General features: G+C 39.1%; 1 long non-coding RNA gene across 1 annotated transcript; it reads right to left on the reverse strand.

Moving 5' to 3' along the window:
- Nucleotides 1–1,470: 1,470 nt before the first annotated feature.
- LOC115411953 (uncharacterized) lies at nucleotides 1,471–22,958 on the reverse strand. The gene is made up of 5 exons (XR_003934288.1): nucleotides 22,809–22,958; nucleotides 20,269–20,273; nucleotides 7,926–7,933; nucleotides 6,441–6,448; nucleotides 1,471–1,480 (listed from the first exon to the last, which is right to left on the reverse strand). It is a non-coding gene; the product is annotated as an uncharacterized LOC115411953 (long non-coding RNA).
- Nucleotides 22,959–25,887: the final 2,929 nt, after the last annotated feature.

The raw sequence follows: 25,887 nt of genomic DNA on the forward strand, positions 1-25,887 counted from the left end.
TATTAAAACAATGACCAATACTGTACCAAGGTTATTTCTGTCAACGAAAACTGATGAAATGACGAAAACTAGAGTATAAAAAACATTTCCGTTAACTGAAATAAATAAAAACTATTATTAAAAGAAAAAAATGATAACTAATTGAAACTGTGTTGTGTGCTTACAAAACTAACTAAAACTTATAAAAATTATGAATAAAATTCCCTTCGTTTTCGGCTTTGTCAGCATCCGTTTGATACGAAAGCGATTTTTTTCACTCTAGCAGTTTTAGCTAGCGGCACCATGCGACACTTCACGGTCCGTCACTTGTGGTCACTTGTGGTTTCCAGTCGTCTTCTGGTCCCCACTCTACCTGGAAACATGGAGACGAAAGCTGGGAGAAAGCAGCAGAGTCCTGTCTGGGATTTATTTGAGTACGACGGAGAAGAAGAGAAAAGATATATTAAAAAAACTAAAACTAAACTAAAACTAAGCATTTAGAAAGTAACGAAAACTAATACAAACTAGAAATCCTGCTCCAAAAACTAATTAAAACTAACTGAATTAGAGAAAAAAAAGTCAAAACTAAATAAAACTAAACTATAATGAAAAATCCAAAACTATTAGAACCTTGACATACACACCTTATTGTGTTTTATCTTGATGAAGAAGCGGAACAAGCCCTCTCCTCCCGCCCACTTGTTTTATTTGTTCTATATTCTACTAAAAAACTTGGATTAGTAACTAGGGGTGTGTATTGGCAAGATTCCGGTGATACGATACAAATCACAATACTAGGATTACGATACGATATATCACAATATATCATGATACTGTTAAAAAGGCAATTTTTTGTTGGTTTCTTTTTTTAAAATGATTATTGCCTGGAAGAACTGAATTACACCAGAAATATGCACAAATTCTAAACACATTTTTATTTGATCACAACAGGATCCACTGCTATATCACAAAATGTTCCTGTGTTAAAATTTAAATTATGTTTTACAGACATTACAGTTTAAGATCCTGCTCAAACGTTCATATTCTATTAGTTCATAACTAACATCATAACATTATTTTTGTACAATCCCAACAAAGGAACTAACATCTGCCTCTCAGACAGTAAGAAGTGCTTTTAGGATGCTTCAGGTAACCATTACTTAATAAAACAGTGTTAAATAATAATAAATAAGATATAAACCATAAAGAAAACCAAAAACAAAAATGAACCCCCGCCATATCTGCATTTGAATAAATACCTAAAAATATCGATACAGTACTTTTTAATATCGATACAGTATTGTGAAGTGAAATATCGCGATATATTGCAAAACCGATATTTTCTAACACCCCTATTAGTAACTCACTCTTTCGTTCACATTTGAGGTGTGGACATTGAATTGTACCTGAAAGGGAAGTTTTGTATGATTTGCTTCTCTGAATAAACAAAGAATGGGAAAAAAAATTAAAAATTCATTACTTTTTTTCTGGAAGCATTTTACTCATAGACCAGTGATATTGCTTCAGTTCTGAACATTTCCTGGACTGATATCTTGACAATATACTAACTCCCCTCTTTCTGCCGAAGAAATGATCTCAGTGAATACTTGTATTAACACATTAAGCAAATGCCAATAGAAACCAGTAGAAAATGTGATTATTTGTTTGGATGATGGTGTATTTTTGCTGTGATTTGGGTGAGCTGGCTTCTTAATGTATTCTGACTTCAAAATCAGTACATTATCCTTTCCAAATGGACCCTAAATGCTAAATATTTATTATATTAATTTAGTCGATGCCAAATGAATTACAAATCAATATTAAATGTGTTTAAATAACCTATATTAGATGCATGCGATTGGTTCCTAGAAATGTTATTGTCTTGCTTTTTATTAAGCTGAACAGTGTGTTGTATTTGATGCTGGCTTTTAATTTCTGTATCTGTCCGTGCAGTTGGTGTTTTTATTACTATTAATTTATTACTTGGGTTTTGTCTGCTTGGCCACTTGCATTTATAGAGTAATAAGGGACTGTATTTAATGTGCCCTGCTTTCAGTTGCAGTGTGAATTGTGAGCATGAATCAAGGGAGTTGATTAAACCATACTGTCCGAGGCTTTTAAGTGTGCTTAATTTCACACCATCTATAAATAAAGCAATTATATTCTTATGCACACTGTCAAAGTGAAGGTTTCATATGTTTGGCACTGCTGTGACTATTGTAAATGAAGGCTGTTTCAAAGACTTATTGTGCATCTCCAGTTCTCTTCTGGTTAATCTACTTCTAATGTCGACTATGGGTGCTTTCATTAACAAACCAGTGCTGTTTTTGTTTTTTTTACAAAGCTGAAATTATGAGGGAATTGTATTTTGAATGCACTTATGGAACCCTTTGCTGTAAATCCAGGGAGTTCTAATGCATATTTTTGTAGAGCTTAATCTACAGATTGTTGTGGCTAGCCATGTGGGTATTATGCAATGCAAACTCCTCAAAAGGACACAAACAGTGAAATTCTCAAGACTGAGTGTGTGGGAGGGCTTATCCGAGCGTCTGCTGCCAGTTTCTAACACTCGAGGATACTTCACATTGAATGGATTTATGCTTTTATTTCTAATCTTCATTGTCTCTCTCTTGCAGTTGAGCAGAGTCTTGTCTTGATTCTAACCAAAAGAAAAAAAAAAAAGCTGTTGTGATCACTCACAACCTCAAACACTTTTTGCAGCAAATAATACTGATCACTTTTAAACATATTCCACATTATTGATTTTTTTACTATTCTACATTTTAAGGAAAACACAAAGCCTTTCACAGTTTTGCTCATCAAAATTGCTCTAAAAACACCTCCACTGTGTACACATTCAAATGGCATTGTGTATAATCATGCATGCCTACTGGAGGATCTAAATGTATTGTAATTAGAAAATAATGGGCCAGTGTTCATGGATGGGAGGTTTCTACTTAACATTTTTCCGCGAAGCAAATGGGCTAAAGTCAAAATCAACCTTGATAGAGGCCCATCAGACCCCAATATAAAAGTTGATCTAGCCTGTTATATAAAGGGAACTGTGCACACAGAGGTGTAATGGCCACACTGTCGCTATTAAGGCTAACAGCTCCCGTCTCCTTCAAGGTGGTCATTTAGTAGTGCTGCTCATTCAGCCTAATCAATGGTTGAAGCTGCAGCGAACCATTAAATAAAAAAAGAGGCTAGAGATGAGGTGCTTCTGATTGGGGTTAATTGGATGTAATTGGAATTTATACTGTACAGTGGACGACTCATTAAGAACACATTTAAAAATAATGTCGTTTGAGCTCAGGTCATTTAACCATTTTTACTTTGAAAAAGTGCGAGGAAGCACAAAGGCGTAGCTGGTGTAATTCTCTCACTGTAGAGGTTTACACGCAAAATGTAAAATGTTTATCTATTGATGCTGCTTTCTGACTTAAAAAAAAAAGATGATTTTTGTGGAGATAACATTACACGCTAAACTGTGTTTGGTTTAACAAATCCCTTCACATTTCTAAGTGGGGTTTTTTTCATCTTCTTTATTTCTGTGTTTTGTCCAGCTAGCACCCTGTGTTGGACAGCCAGATGAAGCGCCGTGCCATGAGACGAGCTCAGACGGATGGATTTCAACACTAATCCATTTGATGTAAGTGAATTTAGGTTCTAATTCATGGGCTTGTGCACTGTATAACAAGCCAGAATCAGCAACACGCGGTCCATAAATTCAAGAGGAGAGCAAGAGAGAGAGAGAGAGAGAGACAGAGTGTGGGATGAGAGAAGGGGGTAGAAGAATATGGTGTTTAACTGGAAGGCAGTATGTTTTATCAGTCACTGGCACCATTTAGCTGACAAAAATGAGCAGGCCCAGCTCTGGGAATAGGGCCTAGGCACCGGGTGTTCACCAAATCCTCACAAGAAGAATATCAGCACTTCTCACATGCTGCTGCGTGATATCCACTGCTGTAGCTGAAAACTATCTCCATTGTCCAGTTTGATTGCCTGAATCAAACTGATTTACTGCAAATCCATCTGAGCTTTGATAAATCTATTACAGTTTCATTTCGCTGATTTCATTAACGTGAATAAAACCAGCCATGCTTTCTGCATAACTGCCTTTTAATGGCTTGGCCCTGTCACCTGCCTCAGTATTAATCCCTCTGACTTATTGCTCCGCAGAGGGAATGAGTAATGGGTATTTGAATGTGATCAGCACAGTACAATGCAATTAAGGAACCAGTACTGTTCTGTGCCTTTAATCCTGAACTAATTTGAATTGCAGTTTGATAGCACTGTGAATCCTGCATAATTATGTAGGGTGCATATTAAACTCTGTGACAAACCGAAGAGGCCTTTAACTAGCCCTGCCATGAGGAGAGCAGCCAGGAGAGCCACAGTAAGGTAGCCCCGGCACACTGGAAGTCTCAATTACCACTGTCTTGGCTGACAGGTGGAAGCTGAGGGGGAGAGCCTTCATTTGAAAATGGTTGACACTGATGTCTCTTTTTCTCCCCGTCCACAACCCCAACAATTATGTACAAGTGTCATTTCAAGCTCAAAGAAAAGATACATCAAGTATGAATCAGAAAGGGTTCGGGTTTGGTCAGTGGGGATAAGCTCTCAGGGCACAGTCCTTTCCTTCAAGATCTGCATTTCAATGCCTGATTCTACAGTGAGTTACTTTAGCAACACACCTGCTTAGACAAATATAGTGTAACCTTGATTTCTGTACTGTTCTGCAGACTCTTTGGGCTGTCGGTGACAACAGGGAATCTTCTTTATTAAACACCGACATGGGAGGACAATATACATCAGTTTTACTTATTCCTCTTTGCGCAACCAGGTCACAAAAAAAACTGTCCCAACATGAACCACAGCAAGTTACTCACATATAGAAATATCTAAATATGGCTCTAATAGATAACATCTGTATGAATATAATGTTGAAGATATTTTGTCACCTTTTTCAATAAAAACAAAGTGAAAAAAAAGAAATATCTAAATATATACATGGAATAAAATATTTTTACCACTTCTCAGGAAATGACTGACAATGCGATTTTTTTCTTGATAAAGTGTGACTGGGACTCAGTATGTAATCATTACATCTGGTCAAAGGTGATTACTGATGTGTATAAAAAGGAATAAAGAACAGAAATGTGTCTGAAAACAAATTATTCCAACTTCATGGACAACAGTGTAGTAATTAACTGCTGCAAATGATTAGGAGATTATTAATCATGTGATAAACTCAATTCTGCAAACTCCTAAAACAATATTACATGACTCATTGAACAACATAAATTAGCAAAATTGCATTAAAATAATCCCGATAAGTACCTAGTAGTATTGTACAGATTAAGGTGTGTGATTATGATTTCAATCAAAGCACATGATGCATGACAATATCTGCCATAAAATACTTTCAAGTAGAGTTACCTGATGCCAAGTACCACAAGTGTTCTGATTTGGCTATATTTCACACCACCTTCAAATATTCTCAGCAGTGAGCTTTTCTATTTCACACAAGAAGCAGCCCAAGAACAGGCACATGGAAGTGAGAGAGGGGTGCAGAGACAGAGACTGAGGGGAGAAAAGGCAGAAGACAGAGACACAGAGGGGGCTGCTGGCTAAATTAAGCCATTGTGACTCAAAATCCTCCTTTAATAAGGTTCATGCTGTCTACAACTTCATCATTTTCTCCTGAATGATAATTACTTTATTCAATCATGTTCAAGGTTTTAGTGAAAGCTAGCATTGATTGATTAACTTCAATTACCATGCTTGCATTTGCATAGATAAAAACTGCTTTTCAATTTGTGAGTGGCACGCGGGTGGAAACCCTGCCTTGATATTTGCATTTCAATGTGAACGGTGAAGGATAAAGGTGGGAGCGGGGGTCTGATCACTGCTAAGCCCTTTCTGGTCGGCTGCGCCAGCATCTATTTTTCCATAAACACCCTTTGTTATGATGTTGGTTTGCTCCCTCCACGCAGAGAGAGCCAGCAGTGAGCTCTGTTTGCAGGCTGGCTTGACGGCTCTGTTGGGGGATTAGGCTGCGTTGCACTACAACTCAGTGGAGAGCTTAGGTGAGCTCGGGCTGTGGCACTGCACTGCTCTCGCACACAATCATACAGCAAGCGCATGAATAGAAAACGACTGTTAGGAAATTTCACACTCCAAGGAATTGTATATGGCTGCACTATATCTATAGGCTGGCTGAGCTAATGAAGATGCACATGTGTATAGAGCAAGAGGCAGTGGGAGATAATTACAATTATCACATGTCTATATCAATCATCATTACCCAGACTGATAAACATACATGAAACCACACAATTTATCTTGACAGATGTCTCCTGCGTTTAACCATCAATTCACATGAAATCATCTCAGTTGTTTCATATCTTATCTCAGCTTCATATGTTCTATAAACTATATGCTCATTTTCAAATAACAAACATTTCTTTCTTGACAAGATGATTTTTTTTTTGCTTCTTGCCAACTTATAGTGATAATGGAAAAACCAACAGATACTTGTAATTGTGTTACTGTAATTGGAAGGTATGAGCACCTAAGTGTGAAAAAAGTCCATATCTATTTGATCACTGTGAGCTAAAATAAAAAATAATGAGAGAAGGTGGTTTTTATAATGTATAGGATTTCCAATTTAGCTGCAGTCCATGCATGTACTGTACAACTATACAGTGTGTGAAATCACAGCTGTGCTACTTATGCATGAGTATTGGGATTACTGTCACCTTTGTCTGCATATTTTTCTTTGATTAATGTCACCCAAATGCTGTGTCTTCCAATTGAGAACCCAGTTCATTTGCATGATTTTTTGTACATGGTGCAAATTTGGGGATAAATTAGTCAGTCTCCCATCTTTGTTGGCATGGCACTGAGTGATTTTTACTGAAGGAAGGAGTCTCAGAGCAATACTCCTAGAGAATTACACCTGTGAGATATGCTAATCATTAACACAACTATAATGACCTTATTTACCTTCATATAAAAGACAGAAATTAGCATTAGGTGCCCTAAATGAACGGGGAGTTAATAATCCAGGCAGACACTTTACCCTCTGTTTGTAGCTGAAGAGGCTAAACAGCAGCTTCAATATGTTCAGTGCGGGCAACCATCAGTCGATGTCTTTAAAACATATTATGGCGCCATCTCCTATTGCTGCCTTGGAGGGGAATTCCCAGATGGTGCTATGATTAGGTAGTTCACTTAGCTGTTTAGAAATGAGCATCTGGAAACACAGGTTGAATTAACACCACTGGGTCCCTCATTTTCTCTAAATGAGTGTCATTCAATTAATCTAATTATTAGGCGTGCAAAAACTGAAGGACTAATAGATTCCTATTATCCTATCATTATCATCTCTTACTCACAAGTGCTTACATTTCAGAACAGGCTCTCGCATGTGTGTGCTTGCCGCCAAACGGAACAGCCTCCAGCGTCGCTCATGCGCCTTCAGCTACAGACAAGTTTTGAAAACACACAAACTTAGTTACTTTTAAATGAACTCATTTGCATTTTGCTTTCTACTGCGCGATGAGCTTTAAATGCTCTTATTCCTGGTCTTTTTGGATGCAGAGCCCTGCTGGTTTTCATTTTTGTCATGTAATCAGTGACTGATTTAGACCTAGAACACCAACTGAATGAAATTAACTATCATGTAGGACTGCAAATACTGAAGAGAAGGACTGAGAAACACCTAATTACAGTACAATATCTGTGTCAAAATGAAAGTATCTCAAGGGCAGCATTAGGAACAAATGCATAGATTTATATATATATATATAATGCATGTCGTCCTATGACAAATCAGTGCTGTAGGTTTGAAATTCAGAGAAACAACTCCTGCAGCAATTAGAAGCAAAAAGGGGCATTAGAGGAGAGCTATTTCTGAACAACTTAGCCATATCTGGGACTCCTGTGGCTGTTTCTGCTACATTTGTTGCAAACAAAAAGAGACTGATCTGCCGGATTTTGAAGACGTCGTCCTCCTGTCACTTCACACTATCTGACATTACGGACAGGCAGAATGGATGATCGGTGTCAGCCCCTCATCAGCAGCCTCCTTTCACATGGACCATGTGATGCAAGCCTAAAGTGGCCCGTGTCGTCTCTCCTCTTCTACCCCCCTCCCACTCCCACTCCCCCCCCCCCCCCCCCATCCAGAGCCCCCACTGGCCGGAAGGACCCTCTCACCAGGCTGGAGTGGCTCCTGCTGGGACCGCTGAGCCGCTGGCGAGGGCTGGAGGGAAGAGGAGGAGGGGTCGCACAGACCTGGAGAACATTGTCAACACCGCACAACCTCCCCCATCACCCCCCACGCCATCCCACTCCCCTCTCTTTACCCTCCCCCACGTGCAGACAGACACTTCCCCTGCTGTATGTGTATGTTGATGTGCACACTTGTCATTTGTATCTATATGGGCTTCTCCGGCTGATGTATCTGTCAATGAGAGAGAGACTGTGTGGGTTTCCTCTCAGGTCTGGTACAGCTCTGTGGTTGTGTATGAATGATTTTGTGTTTCTGTGTAAGGGAGTAACTATGTCCCAGTAAAGGATTAAGCATCAACAATAAACGTCAAATACAGTACAAGGATGATCACACAGAAGATACATTAAAATAAAATTCAGCCACATGTCAATTGAATCATCAGCTTGTAAAATAAGTGAACATGATCAGGATGTTAAAATTTCTGCTGCTCTTTCGGTTTTCCATTCCATACAATTTTATTTTCTGGTTTTTTCCTATTCCTTTTTTTTTTTTTTTTTTATCTTTTTTCCATTCATCTGAACACACTTCAGCCCCCCTAAACGGACCCTCTATCAGCCACTCTTAAGTCTAGGTTGGTCTATAATGCAAACACCCAGGCAACTTAATTCACACAGAAGAGATACCAATTTCTTCTCGGCAAGAGATATATCAAGGACGTTAAACAAAGCAAACAGCTGCATCGAATTCTGATAGCGCTAAGCTAAGCCTTCAATTTGAGCCTTCCCTCTGAAGAAAGCACAACTTAGCTTCAAATATATTCCTGGTAGAAAAGAGAGCGTATTGTGTTATCATGAGAGTCTGTTTACCTAGTGAATCTACATATGGCTATCTAATATCTTTGTGCCATTGAGCAGGTTGGAGGCAGGAGTCCCAGGGGTTTCAAGACTGGGATTATGCGTGGCGGGGGTTGAACTATTGCCCCTGTGTGATTGAAAGACCTCCACCAGCTTAGGCCCTGTTTATTGTACATTTGCATTGCTCAGTTCCACGACGCTGCTGGGAACTATCAGTAGCCAAGCAGCTCATATCTGGGCTGCTATAATTCAGTTTCTTCTGGATCCCTTCATGCCTTCCAGCTAGCAGGGGAGGCTGGCGGCTTACAGGCAATCATTTAGTCTGATTGACCAGGATATGCTCAGATCAATATCTCGCACCAGGCCCCTTATGGTGAGAGAAAACAAATCAAATGTTTGTGTATTTGAGGCAGTATTTACACTGGCATTCACGATTAAATATCAAAACACTTGTCCCTAATTTGAAGTAATGGGGAACTGTTAATATGGATAGTTTTTATGTTTTCATCATGAAAAATGTATGACTAGAACCTTTATTAGTCAACTTTCAGCAGTATTGTCCACACACTTTGTGTCAATCAGTTGCTTTCTGAATCATCTTCAACCACTGAAGAGCAGTTCTATTAACAAAGATAATTGCATTTGGATCCATGCCCTAAAGTGGTCAACTATGCAATTTCACTAATTCATCCTAGTGAAAGGTTGACCTTAAGAAATGTAATTACACACACCTGAGTTACACAAGAGCCCAAGAGGTCCACAAAACGTTTGCTGGTGAATAAGGTATAATTACCAGAAAACAATTAGCCCATTGTAGTGTCCGTTCTTCCTCGCAGCTTCTGACTTTAAACAAACAGCTGATTATGACAAAAGCTGTTTCCAAATCAGAGGGCGTCAATGTTGAAGCAAGAATAAAGCCAGCCTCACACATTTTTTTTTTTCTGCAATGTAATATTCAGAATCAAGTTATTAAAATTTGGTTGAAACACAAAGCACCTGCCTCTTTTTAGGTATACAGTGGAGAGCGGCATTAGTTCTACATGACCACGTGGAATTAAGTGGTTTAGAGTAACCTGTTCTAAACACAAATCATTTATGAATTTTAATAGGCCCGCCCATGCCTCATAACTATGCATGACTTCATACTTTCATAATTGACAGGAAATATGAACTAGGCCAAGGGTCGCCTATTAGAATGACTTTTCATTTAATTTTTTGACAGCCCAATACACAAATGCGGGGTGGATTTCTTGAGCATTTTCATGTAGTTCACAGGAACCTTTCTAGTGAAATCTAGCCGCAATCCCCTGAGGCCAGGACCACCTCTCTCATAATTACACAGTACTACACTTCGTACTCATGAGGTAGATCTCGCAGAACGTCCGAACTGTTCTTATGGGAATTCAGTTTTGAATGGTACAGTATAACACTGCAGGTACATTTTAGCGATTCAAAATAAAAGTCGCACTGCCTTAAATAAGCACACCTCGTACATATATCAGACATGCGGCCCATTGTCTGTAGGGGCATATAGACAAAACAGTGCTGTGTTGACATACATTGTGCACAGTTACATCACGTCTGCTCAGTGAAGTCGACCGTGCAGACTGTAGAAATATAGAGTGTTGCCTTTTCTGCAAGTTCAGCTGTAGGTCAAGATGACCCCCCCCCACCCCACCCCACCCCCAATATTGACACCTACCCTCACCAGTGCTGTTCTGTGGCAGAGAGGTGTTCATATACAATAGAACAATATGCTGTAGGACGTCAAGGAATGTGGGCCCTATCACCCCCCTTTTAGCACAAGCTAAAACTCATTGTGTCCCTAAGATGTAAATCTACACCTCTGGGCTATAAAAGTGCTACAAAGAGGGTTCTTGACTGAGTAAATTAACATTCATCCCACTCGCAATTAAGCAGACAGACTGACATTGTAGCTCCTACATCGTGGCAACACTGGGGGCTTTGTTGACATGGCGTCTGGACAGAGGAAAAACCAGAGGAAAATATTTTCAACTGAGTCATCGACTGGACATTGGTATCTGGAGACTGGAGTCTGAGTGCAAAACAAGATGCTTTGCGATCTCTTATGGGACACTGTTGTGCCGTTATTAAGATCAACCTCCACACCAAAGGAGCGAAAACACCATCTCTAGTTTGTTATTTTTCTGGGCAAGGTTAGCCAGTTATGGACTGTACATTGAGCTGTTCCTTAAATGCAATTCTGACAAGGGAAAAAAAAAGGGTTTATGGCCACAATTCAACAGAACCTGCACATGTATCCACAGTTAAACCAAATATGAAACCTAAATTGGTCTAATTCTCCAACAGATGGTGCTGGCAGTTTGTGTCATTTATAGCTCACAAAAAGGAGCTCATAACAAGCACTGAGACACATCTTTACACCAAACTAATAAAAAAAAAAAATGCATTCTGGGTTCTTATATGGACCAAACACAGATATTAAAGCCATTTAAAACAAAGCATCTTGGCGATTAAACACACATACACTCACACTACGGATAAAAGCACACATCACTGAAAGCATGAATACATTACCATCTGCTGCTTTTAATCCAAGACAGTTACAGTAGTGGCATGTTTTGGTAAAAGGATATCATTAATCATGGCTTTAATCAGATGACATCAGGTCATGGCCCACTAAGTGTGTTTTCCTCATTATGGTAATATGGAGGAGAGGGGTGTGTTTCCGCTCTTTTTTACTTTGACACTTCTTTTCATGACAACCTACTCCTGATGGAGGAGGAAGAAAAAGATTAGAAGCTTGGACACAATGCCCATCTCTTTCAATAACTATAATCGTACAAATTGCCAAAAAAATCAGCGCCTCATCTAATTGAAGACTTCACATTTTTACAATGAATATCAGATATTTAAATACAAAATTTTAGCTGTTGCAACACATAACTAACAAAGTACAAAAAAAGGAAAGAAATTATTTATGTCTTCAACAGTAAGGGACAAAAATCAGTTTACTCTACAAAATATTTTTTTCTGTCATGTTTATGTGGCACCAGATCTAACAGATCTTAATTTATATCACCCCAATTTCATCTTATGAATAGACTCAAAGCATTTCTGTGGCAGTAGAAAATAAACCCTGAGGCTATTTACTGTCTCTTTGATATATGAAGTTTGTGGTTTTGATTGTGTGTGATTATGTTCTGGGAGAATGACCTTTAGTGGCAACCGTATTGTAATATAATGAGGATGTGTCAGTCGGCAGGAGTACAGTGATGAGACGAGGCCAGGCAAGCTGCGTTTAGAGCATCGATCCGCTGGCACCATGAGTATAGAGGAGAATCTGAAATATTTCAACACCTCCTTCTCCCAATATACAGGTGGATACGAGTTCTCATCGAGCTGCTCTAAGGCACTTGAGGCAGCCTGAGCTGTCGAGTACAATAAGAAACAAGAAAGACGAGTATAGACTGTCCTGTCTTTGATTAATGACGAACAATAGTTGGACCTGTTTTTCTTGAATCAAATCATCATAAAATAATGCATGTAAAGCAGTGACCGTCGTGTATCAAAGTATCATTTTTCTTTTATTTATTAGCTATTGCAATAAACCATACAAAGCCTGTAGAGCGATTATTAAGGGTAGCAGGGTTTATGACAATGTTGTATTAAACTAATGATGATCAATGTGGAATAGATGAAAAACAGCTGAAGTCGAGGTGAGAGTAGAGGTGGTGCAGATTGATATGGTGATGGATTCTCTTACCTCCACCTTCTCATTAACTCTGGCCTGGGTAATATGACCTGGGAGAGATTTTCTCCTCCTACTTCAGCCCTAACACTGAGTCTCTAAGCCCTGCCTGGTAAGCCCCATCTCATAAAGCACAATTAAGTGGGCCAATCAGACAGGCTTAAAGGCACTCCTCTAGTGCCTCAACTCCATAATTAACCAAAATACATCATCAGCAATGAATTAGCTGCATGGATTTCAATCACAATCATAGTCTCGTTGTAATTTGCTGTGACTTTTTGTTCAAGGACTACTTGGTGTGATTTGAGCTAATAGAATTTAAAATACATATTTTTCAGTCAAGTTTGTTTTAAAAGAAAAAAAAAAACTACACAAACAACAAAAATCTGATTTAGAGTTGATTGTGATTCGGTGTGTTAGTTGAATGTGATTTGAGTATGTAGTGAATAGTTTATCTCTGGGGTCTGAGCCCTAACTATGGAAGCAGAGCACCAGTGAAACATTAATCACCAAAGTATTATGGCTCATATCCTTGGACAGCACATTAATTCAGGTGGCTATTAGGCTGCCTTGCAGCCAGCCTTCGAAAAAGGTCCACATTGAAATTCAGTTGACAGTATACACTCTGCAGAAAGCTAACTATGGTGTTACTGCATTCCAACAATAAGCAAAACAAATTGAAAATGTGAATATCAACAATATGCAAGTATTTTAATGGAGCGAGTGCTGCAACAGGAAAAAAAGAACAGTGGACTTCAGTGGACAGTAGGTGTAATCATCCTAGACTGGCACAACAGTTCAGTTTTCCCTCTATTCCTTGTCAATAGAGACAGACGTTCTACCTGTAGATGGAAAATATATATATAAAAAAAAAAAAAAAAAGGCTGAAGAAACACCAATTAGAAATGCTCTCTCTCCTGCACTCCCTCAGAAAAGCCAGGCTCCGCTAAAGGTCAGCCTGAAATTTGAATGACAGGGCCAAAGTCTTTTACTCATAATTTTTGTGTTTGCAATAGATTTCGGAGCAATTCACAGCCTTAAAGGCCTTAAGTGGAACAGCAATTAATTGTAATGAATAATCTGACAAATCTGGTTGACATATGGCTGCTAATACTCTTCCTTTCTAGAGGGAGCAGTGGAGGGATTAGATTACCTCAAATGAAATCTGGGAGCGCTGTGCCATCTGCATGTACAGGGAGGAGGCAGTGCACGTAAAACAGGACGTGCATGGAACCAGGGTCTGCTCCCTGCCGCTCCAGTTCCCTCAACCTCACCAGCAACTGATTTGGGAATAGAGCCTGTTTTTTTCTCATCTTATTGAACCAGCTGCCTCTCATGAAGTAAAACGCAATAATGCTGCAGCGTTGCCAAAATCGAACACACAGAGAAAAGTAAACAAACACGACAGAAGTGATAAGTGTTGTGCAAACATATAAACAACACCACCGTGGTGAGCCATCTGAGCGCAGGGAAGCCATAACTTTATTAAAAGCATTTAAAAGTATGATGAATTACCATGCCATATATAGAGCTTCACATCTGTTCATCATTATATTTGAGAAGCAACACAAAGTATCTTGTATCTTGTGGCTTTAGGATGAGAAAGATGTATGTAATGATTTGCCAGTTTAATAAGTTTGCTCAGTCATTTATAAAATGTCATATTTTAAGTACTGATAGAATACTGTTACAGTTTCAGCCCCATTAAGAAGTTTGAAGGGCTTTAAATAGTCCCAGTAGAGCAAGAATAGCCTGGTCCACACAGTAAAACAATGTAACCCAGGGAGTGTGCTGCCGAATCAACAGAGCTGATAGGTGAAATGGCGTCATACTATACACTCCTGCTAAAAGCCTGATAAAGAGCAGCGTTCTGCGGTAGGTCTATTAACAGCTAGCTGACATAAGCAACTGGATCAGCACATTCATTTCATTTTAATATGCTTTGGTATTCATCATTACTCAGCGTTTACATACTGTAGGGGCAATCATTTGACTATTTTATTATATTTGATAAACTCTTTGATCCAGTTCGTCACAAATTCAAGGTTAAGAGTTGGAGAATGATGCTTCAATGACACATGACCACACACCCAGTTCAAATATACTACATTTAAGATCACAGACATTAAATGGGATCTGGAAAAGACCCAAATTAAAGCACAACTAATGTAGCAATGTAGACATGCTGTGTGTTTGAAGTAATTCAGTGAAAGTCAGTGGCAAGCAGAGGTGGAGATCTAAGACAGCGCATCTGCTCACATCTGCCTAACCAGCATTAATGTGACAAAAACTCACCTAGAAAACACCAACTAATCACCTCGCCCAAAGACAGTGAGTGTCACAGCGAATATCAGTCACCGCCGGCTGCTTTATGATCATCACTTTAACCTCAATGTAACTCTGATGCAGAACACTTGATTGGCTCCGTTTACTCCACCTGACAGAGGGGAGAAAACAACACATAATCATCCTTTTTCGCAGTATAAAATGCATTATGAGCGAAGAGTTCAGGAGCCAGGTCTCATAGTTAATTGCAGGAATTGAATAAAGAACATTTTCCATGAGGTGCTGGTGTGTGGCTAGCATAATTGCCAGGGAACAGGTCTTAATTTAAACCGGGGGGTAATTATCATGCAGAGCATACCCACCCAGAATGTTTGCATAACTATCACAAGCGTTTTCATAAATGATGCTTTAATTAGTCTTAATTAGAATTTGTTTAAGTCAGCAGGGAATGCAGGGCCCGTGAAATGATGTATGTAATAAGCATCAGGGCCCGCTCTGTTTTTTTCCTTACTTGGGGAATAGAGCTGACAAAATCACATCACATTAAATTGATTCAGTCAGAATTAAAATTCTTATGGTATTAATTAAATGGGGGAAGATCTCATTAGCAGGCTGTGTGGTGAGGGAGAGACCCTCTCTGCCAGCAGATGTGACGGTGTCAGAGCTGCTGTACATGCTCACCATTAGGGCCCCCAGACAAGGAGAAAGTGAGGGAGGAGAGGAGAGAGGATGGGAGGAAGGAGGCAAAAGGAGAGGACAAAATAAAAAAGAGAGAGACGAGCTGAAAATGGTAGAGCAGAGAAGACTGTGTGAAAGGGTGAAGAGAAAAAGATGGATTGAAAAAGCGAAAAGAGAGTATGTGGCCATGAAGGAGAGAAAGTGAGAATAAGAGGAAAAGAGAGGGGGAGAAAGCTAGTGTGTCTCTGAGAGGAGGAGGAGGAGGAGGAGAGGTGGCAGCATATTAATGGGCTGTAGGCTCCTTACCATCTATAGCTTTATTTAGCTTCATTTGGTCTATTTGGCTGGAGGAATTCAATAAGAGGAGAGCTAATGACTTGACCAGATACCCTGTTATCAGCACTGATGAGACACCCTCTCTGCTTGACTCTTTATACAGCTACAGTAGTCTAATAGGGCTCTGGAAGACTGCTACCCAGAGTACAGTAGAAACCTCCCCTCAGGAAATATATAACATGATTGTGCCTCAGGGAGCTTTGGTTCACAAGCACAGGGCTCACCTGATCGTCTTGTTAGGGAGCTAATAACTATTGACACACTTCTTAAGGAACTGAACTGCAGACTAACAATCTGGTCCAGGGGTGTTACTGTACAGAGACAACTCATTTCCACTTTTATTCTATTAGGTTTTTTTAACAAGTCTTTTTTATTTGATATACAGACACTGTTGCCTGTTGAACCTCAACAAATAGTGAAAAATAATGCAGTGCACAGTAAGTACCTGGATCTGGATGTTGTTAAAAAGTCACAAAAGTGAGCGTGAACTTCTGGTCACTTGAATTCTGGCTACATACAGTCGCGGGAAAAATGATTAGACCACCCTGTTTTCTGTAGTTTCTTGTTCATTTTAATGCCTGGTGCAACTAAAGGTACATTTGTTTGGACAAATATAATGATAAGAACAAAAATAGCTCATAGTAGTTTAATTTCAGAGCTGATATCTAGACATTTTCCATGGTTTTCTTGATAATAACCAAAATCACTTCAGTTCTTACATCAGTAGCTATGGCATTGTACTGTCAAAAACAGTGCTTTTAGGCATTCCATGTTTTCTTTTCTGTCTGTTTTAGTCACATGATACACACAGGAGTTAGTATTTAATTGCATAACCATTGTTTTTGATGACTTTTGATGGTCTAATAAGTTTTTCCAAGACTGTAGTTATGATGTTTGGTGTTTTACTAATACTTAAAGGTTAACTGTGTATACTGTGTATGTGAACTAATGCTATGTAAAGTATGTGTGAACTAATGCTATGTAATGTGTGGGTGTAGCCATAATTTTTTAAATATTTGTAATTTTATGAATGCTGATAGTTTATATCTTACCCAGGGACAACAGTTGAAAAATAGCTTTTTTGCTAATACTGGCACATTTACAAAAATGTTTATTAATGTGTACTGTCCCTGTTAAATAAACAAATAAACAAAAATAAAATAAATAAATATGACACATCATATTTGCAGATTAGAGCTACAACAACTATTTGCTTGATCAATGAGTTGTCAACTATTAAATTATGACAAGCTATTTTATTGATAGATTAATCAGTTTGAGTAACTTTTAAAGGAAAAAAAAACTCATCTCATCTATGACAGCAATCACAATATCTTTGTCTTGTTGACCAAACAACACATTTGAAGATGTCATCTGGGGTGTTTTCTGACATTTTAAAGGCCAAACAAGTAATCGATTAATCAAGATAATAATCGTCACTTTAAGTGACTCTGAAATTAATCATTAGTTGCCAACCTAGTGCACATGTAATAATTTTACCTCTGATGAAATGAAAAACACACAAGCAAGTGAAATTAAAAGTCCATTCATTTTTAATTAAAAAGAATTGATGTCAAGTGAGCAAACAAGCTAGTAAATATTTTGGCGAACAACACTTGTGGGACAGATGTTAATACCCAGATACCCAATTGACCTCTCAAAAGAAGAAGAGGTTCATTTCTGTTAAGGAAAACTGGTCACATATGATTTTAGGCAATAATTAATGCACTGCATAAGTAAGTAAGCCAACGGAAATGTCCCAAATGAGACACAGTGGAGGGGGGTCATACACAGTTACTGCAAACCATTATTTTTTTAGTAAAATACAACCTGGGCTGTTATAGAAACTATTGCTGTGGAATGAAGAATATTTCTTATATGTGTCAGTAAAAGCTGGTCATGTGTTCTTCATATTAAATAATACAATAGTTTAGATTTTTTTCCACTAAAGGTAAATTTAAAAAAAAGAAAAAAATCCTCAATTTCTAAAACAGCGCTTTAAAGCACCTTAGGTCTACAGTATATGAGGCAGGCATTGTAAACACCAGCAACACTGCCCTGTATAGAATCCAATGAAAATGATAATGGAGGAAACAATGGCCTCAGGCAATGTAGCAGCAACCCAGCTCTGCCGGTGTTACAAGGCATCACTTTCCCTTTATTAGGAGTAAGCATGATTGTTAGTAGACCCTGCATAAATATTTGGGGTAAATACACAATATATCATTTTTCTTCACACTTGAATTGCATTATGATTTCCATGCAGACTCAGGTGAACTGGGGTCAAGGGACTAAATTAAGTGGGTCTTGGAAGCAGCTGCAATGGTTTCTCTCTTTAACCATGCTTGGCTGGTTAAGCTATCAAAAGCCGCTTGTACATGCATCATAAAAAACACTGTGTGTGTGTTTAAAATGGTATTAAAATGCTGTTGACCCTTAAAATTAGAAAGGGAAACGTGCAACTCTTTGCATGGCAATTATTTCATGTCCATCTAGCGCACAGTAGAGTAGGGATGAATGACCGAGGCCCCTTGAAAATTTATTGACAGGCAGGCGGAGGAGTGAGCTCGTTCATTTATGACAATGGGGCGTGATGACATCACGCCATAAAAGCCCTCCGCAGGGTCAGATGGCATAAGCTGCACGGTTCGGAGTCTTTGTGTTTGCTATGCATGAATATATTAGAGGTAGAGAGGGTCAGTTGTTGACATTGCTTTCCTGTGATGTATTGTGACATCCGGTGCTATGATGTTATTTTAACACAGTGCTTAAAATGGTTCCCGTTGGAAATCTGGATCCACCACAGACTTCAAGACAACATGACTAGTGATTCTCAGTTAATTTTATACCACCTATTGTCATCAAGAAAAACGAACTCAGTGCTTCTATAAATGATACTGTGATACGATATTTTGGTTATAAGACATAAGACACAATGATAATGGAATATGGAATTATTCCGATGATATGCACAGTTGTTACTTGTTTCACAGTCAAAACAAAAATCTAGAACTGCTTTCTTCAGAAATGGTCTCCTATGGTCTCTAAAGATATTAAATCCCAGTACAGGACTCATAAAATACCCCATAATGTCACCTTGTGTACTTAAGAAAAATATGATAAACATTCTACATTCATTTTGATGTGATCTCCAACGTCAATGACCTACATCATTTCATTAGCAATATGTGCATGCTCCCTACAAATTTGGTTCCGACTCTCCATTTGTATAAACTCAGAGCTGAAACTGTAAGCACAGGCTATTATGATAATTTAGCTTACTTATAATAATTAGCTGTTGTATATTCATTAGCCTTTTAATTGGTTAACTCTGGGGACCGCCAGCAATTCCAGTCAGTCAAATACACTAATGATACAAGAGCTCACATACATATGCACGCATATGCACACACATACACACACCACACAGAAAGACCTTGCAGAAATAACCTCCCCCTGAACTTTTGTAGAGCACTTTCCCTCCAATCACTCCAGCTTTCAATACAGCTGCCAGTTTTGGCCAGAAAAGCAAGCTTTAACTCTGAATTTGCAGCTTTGTCCTTAGTGAGAGGAAGTACCTGTGACATCTGCACTGACATGCTGGAGATAATCCTCCATGTGATTGTCAGACAAATTGGGGGTCAGCGGCGCTGCAGACAGGGGAACGTGGCAAGGGACATGGAGGAAATGTTCAATCACGGGCCAGCCCATTCGGGAGCCTCCCTTTTCAGCCTCTCCAGCCTATGGTTCATCTCTCTTTCGCGTACTCACTCTCTCTTTCTCTGCCCACAGCTGCCGGGTTTCCACTGGGAGGGAGTTGTATTATGGCTGGGTTAATTTACTGATTAATATCCAGCCACTAGATCCAGCTTTCCCCAGATGGCCAATTAAAAACTACAACTGGCAGCACACATAGGCCTGGCAGCAGGTTGCCGTCGGGCCTAGGGCTTGAGGCTGTGACAGAAGGTGTGGGTCCTGTTTGGGCCCAAATAAGAGCACCAACTATCTTACTCTTTGACTCTCCACACCAGAAGGACAAACTGAAGCCACAGTACAGAGGAGAATCTGGGACTATAGGAGGACACCTCCACACAATGACAGTGTATGTGTACAGGTCCATAGAAAATACAGACAAAAGCAATGAATTACTTAAAAAAAACACTATCTAACCCACTATCCATGTTTATGGTGCTTATTACTACACTAAAAACTTGTGCAAGTTCTGTCTAAATATTTGGCATTTCACAATTTCTTTTCTATATTATTTACTTTATCAAATTACATTAATTTAAATAAAGACAGTTTTTAAATTACTCGTTACCAAACAAGTTTTGAAACAATTTCAGTAATTTATATATTACACAAATGTCAAAATAAAGTACTAATTATTATTGGTTTGTAAAATGTAATTATTGCACTCTAATCACATTGTACGTAATTTTAATTTATTTTTTGTATTTAATATTATCAATGTGTATATTTACAAAATTAAAGAATTTCTCAATCTAGACTATAATTATCAACATAAAAATTGTACAATATAATTTTTCCCCCTATGTTCCACTGTAAGCTCTAGTACTGCACAATATTACCAGTCTCTAATATAATACAGCCTGCAATGGAGCAGTGTTAATTTCACTATAATAACCCTCACATTATGAGACACTGCTATATTTAGATGGAGGCTATTTGAATACAGGTCTTGTCTTAATACTGACACAAACCTTATAAATGAGCTAGGGTCACCATGGAAACACTGTAAATACAATGGCCACTGCTGCTCTGAGAGGAAGGGTAATTAATAACTGAATTACGGAACAGAGATAGAAAGCCAGACAGACCCATGCAGCTTCCCTTGATAAAGGAGAGTTTAATACAAACAGTTGTACTTCTACTGGGTCAGCTAAACCAGGGATATCTGGGCCATCTCTGTTCAAAGAGAAAAAGGCCAGGAACAGAATTGATGGCCCATTTCATTATGTAATTGCCTCTTTAACTTCCATGTTCTGAGCAATCGCTCTTTAAACTCAAGCTCAAGGTAATATATGCAGAGATATGAGGGTAGTCTCACAGACAGATAATTCAGTAAATAGCTGTAATCTTTGCATCACCTTTAACCACCCCGGAGCTGGCTAATATGTCATCTTAAAACCGTGGAGTGGTAGAAATGTGGTATGGTACATAAAAAACTGGTGTGGTACAGAGAGGAGTTCTACATCAACGCAGAGATGAGATGAATCCTTTTGGATCAGAAAGACCAGAGTAGGAGGTTTGCTTCTGCCGTGGATATCAAAAGTGTGGTCCGGTGGTGGAACAAGACTCCAGACAGCCTTTAAGCTGCCACCCTCAGTGTCGAGGTACAAGGAGCACAAAGCTGGATATGATTACCTACAAGAGAGTGATGCTTCCTGCCCTCCAACCCTTGAACTTAAGGTGTACCCTACACAGAATCAAAGTAAACACCAAGCTCCTGTTCAGTGCCTCTGAAGTGGGTAGATGTGAGAACACAACATGAGTGACCCGCTTCCTTTCATTTCTCTCTTCATAAAGATCCCACAAATGAAAAAAAAAAAAAATGCAACGCAACACACAAAGCAGTGGTGGGAAGGCTGCGCTCTTATTGAAGGGTCAGTAGTAGGATCACTGGGAGAAGGTCGCCAAAGAGCCCAAATTCGCACCCCATAATTGAGTAACAGGGGTCGCTGATTACAAGGCGAGCAGCTTCGGGGAACATAGGACAGTGGTTGGAGCGCCGTTCACCTCCGAAAAACAAGACAAAGCGCCGAGAGAAGGCTTTGGAACGACAGAATATTGGATGGTCTTCACAGGTCCACCACTGTGATAAAGAATGAAGACTTAATTAACTGAACAGCCGGATCTAACAGGAACCTCTCTATCACAGAAACAGAGGGAGAGAATTCTCTTTATGTAATTAGATCAATTGGCCATGAAGCAAAGAGGCTTCATCCAAGAGAAGTGTGTGGTTCTGAAGTGGGATCACTGACTGAGGTTTGATTACCTTTTGATTGTTAAAGCAAAATTGGATTGAACCACACTGGTGTAAATCCCTTATTTTCTAATTAAGAGTTGGGAGGATTGTTTGGGCTTATTTTTCAATGGAAGATATGTGCATGAATTTTATTTTTAAGAAAAGCTTGACCTTAATGTGCATCATAAATAGTTTTTATAGCAAATGTGCTTGTCATGCTTAAATCATTAGAGGTAATTAATGGCTTCTCTGATAATTCACCTGAGTGCTTTACGTCCACTTATTCTGCCTATAAATTACCTTAAGAAGGACTCATTTCCTTGTCATTTCAAAACAGGGCGTTTCAGATGAGGCTATGTGAGATTTTTTTTTCTTAACAATTTCACTGTTCAGACAGGAAGACACAATGCATATTTTGTTTGAAAAAGTTGACCAGAAATTCACATTACATTATAGCTGTAGGGAAACACAGCATTATATAATTATCATGAACGTACTAAATATAAATACAGTGTTTTCTGTAGCATTTTGAAGGTTCTGCAGATAAAGAAACTACAATAAAACTCTCACTCCACAAGCAAAAGACTATCCCTTAAGGTAAAAAAGGTTGTTAAAAATAACAGTAATCCATAATTTTCTCAAATGGAACTTGGTGTTTACTTTGGTTTTCTAAATAGACTCTGTTGAGACTTTGAAACAACATCTTAAGACACTCTTGTTTAAGCAGGCATTTTAAATCCAAACTGACTCAGGTCTGCTACAAACCGATTGCACTTAATGTATTTATTGCATTTTAACAGTATTTTAATTGCATTTTAAATTGTATTTTAAACTGTATTTTAATTGTCTTGCACTATAAAGCACTTTGTGACTCCATGTCTGTAAAAAGTGCTCTATAAATAAAACTGACTTACTTACTTACTTAAATACTGTAAAAATGCATAATTTTTAGTCATATAACAACTAAAAAAAAAAAAGCCATCACAACATCTCAGACCTTTGCAAACCTTCAGGGAAAATCTGCTAAATATACACATAATTAATAGATTTTTTCATTACTGTTTGGCTGAGAGAGTACCATGTCTCTTAAATAAGGACATAGTCAGAGGCTGGTCCCAACATGAGGGTCCCTGGGGAGGGGATAGTTCTGTGGCCCAGTGGAGCAGTACAGTGCCTCTGTCTCTGTCTGTCTCTACACCTCCAGTCTCAGACAGAGGACGTGGGTGAGGGATGGGCCTCATCGTCCAGGGGAAACGGCTTGTGTCGGCCGCCCACACTGCGCCTCCTCTGTGTGAAATTGGCTGAGAGGATGTAGACATATTCCACGCACTGATCCATGGCTGAGTATAAACAAGAGAGGATCTCGCTTTCACTCCTAGAAGGTCAGGAAGCTTCCCCGTGAAACAGTAAGTGACACTGCCTCTTCCGCACTCGCTAACAGTCTGACCGGTGGAACTTGACCCCCCACCACCACCACCACCTACTTCCCCTCCTCCGCCGTCACCCATCTCTGTGTGGGTGTCCTGTGTACAGCCAATTCTTCTACTCTCAGCAGGGTGCACTGATATTTAGTGGCTGGGTATGCCAACTTAATCAACAATTCCAGGGACAGATACTCAAATTCACATTGAGAGACCAAGAAGCATACAGAGCTTTCAGCCTGTGACTGAAGATCCATGACCGGAGGAAAACACCTGTAATACCTCACGCCCTGACGCTACCCAGAGTCATATATCATAAGTTCAGAAAAACAGACAGAAAAAAGTTAAAAAAAATAAAAAAAAAAAAATTAAAAATCAAGCTATATACTCATCTTACCGCCAATAACGTCCAAATGGTTGAGACAGAGCCATGAGATCTATGCATGAAATCTGATTGCGGCTGCAGTAAAATGGACTAGGGAAGGCATGAATGTAATTAAAGTGGCTGACACTTTTATGCTGGGTAATGGGAGTCCAGGGCCCAGCTATTCCCTGACGAGCTCCCCTCACAGTATGGAGTACATTTTAATACCACCCTGCACAATGACTTAAATGCAACTCTCAAGGCCTTCATGGAGATGTAATATTGATGTGTAAATAGGATAAATGCCAACATCCTGGGGTTTAAGGGACATAGTAAATAAACACTGCCTAATACACCATGTATAAAACCACTCAAGCATCTGGAAACAGCACAGTAAGACAGGACTGAATAAGAATGCAACACTTAATATTATGTGCCTCCAAAAGGACATTAATATAATTCTTGATTAAATTAACATCTAAAATAGTCCACATTATTTTTATGAGGATAATTCTGAGCGATATCACATGGCGCAGTGTCTCTTCATAGCTGTTGGTTGTAAAAGAATGTGAAAAAAAAATACCTGAACAAAAGAAACTTCTCTTTTCCAAATTAGCTTTTAATGATGAACAGAATAGATGAGTTGTGGTATATAGTGGCACTAATGTTGAGAAACAAATGCAGAGAGTAGAAAAACAGTTAGGCATCGTCCAATCAGTAATGTATTTGTTAACGCAGGTAAAAAAGGAGCGAGCTTTTAGATCACAGTGGGGCAGATAATGAAGAAGTTAATAAGAGGAATGGTACTTTGAAATGTTCCTCAACCACCCAGGTCCCACAATTTAATCTGTAATAAATAATCTGGCATCATTGCAAGATGGCATCTCATAATGGCAAATGAAATATGCTGGTATGATAGGTACAATAAATCTGGATTTTCCTATGGTTCCCTCAGGCTAGGACAATATGCAACTATAGTGCTCTCTGTCAGGAAGAGCAGATCTCAGAGCCGTCATAAAATCTAAATGGGCACTAATTAGGCAAGCCTTCCCTCTCACACTTACTATTTCTATTGACATTTTCGGCGCGCCGTCCCCCCTCCCCATGCACTACCATAAGTCACTGAGAGAAGAACTCCCAGGATTGCAGAGCACAGGGCTGTTAAAGGGAAGTTCAACTTAGTGGTAATGAATAAATTTGCCCTCCCATGCAGTACTGTTTCTTTTGTCTTGGACCCAAGCATATTCATGCATCTAAATGGTAATTTGCTTTGTAACACCCAACGTCACTATGGCAGATAATATGTCATAAAAGCATAATTTAATTGCCTTTGATTAGTAACCCAGTCAGAGGTTTTTTATTATATTTATTTGTGGCTTAAATAATAACTAGCATATTGCATATTTAGACATAAAATCAAAAATGTTACATTACTTATCATTGTTTATTTCAATCAAATGACTAAAGTGATCTTATTTTTTCTCCCTGACAGCATAGTCTAGTTAACTTCTGCATAGAAAATATAACAGGGGGTGAGCGATGGTGAGTAGTAGGCGGATCACATAAATATATACATATGCATTCCTGGCTGCTTCAAATTAATAAAAAATCTAATGCGTGCTTGGCACAGGACTGCTTGTTGAACATATGCTGCAAGCATGGCTAAGCCATCTGGCTCAGAGTCAAGTATTCCCACCAACTGTAGTCTTATGCTACCTGACAGTGGAAAAGCTTTATTCCCTTGGCATCAGGGGCACAAATGGAGAAATATTATTGAAATGATTATCTGCATCAAGACTCAGATTTGGGCTGACATTTCGCTGGCTCTGTGTAATCCGAGGGGTTGTCTAGGAGAGGGCGGGGAGGGGGTTTGCCGGTAAGCCTTGGCGGGATGATTAATGAAGCCAGGATACTGGGTGGACCCAGCCCACCTCCACTCAGACCCAGGGGCCGAGCACCGCATATGAAATTGGCCTATGCTGCTCATCTCCCTGGGAGAGAGCCA

The sequence above is a fragment of the Sphaeramia orbicularis genome, chromosome 21, assembly GCF_902148855.1.
Source record: "Sphaeramia orbicularis chromosome 21, fSphaOr1.1, whole genome shotgun sequence".
Classification (NCBI taxonomy): domain Eukaryota; kingdom Metazoa; phylum Chordata; class Actinopteri; order Kurtiformes; family Apogonidae; genus Sphaeramia; species Sphaeramia orbicularis.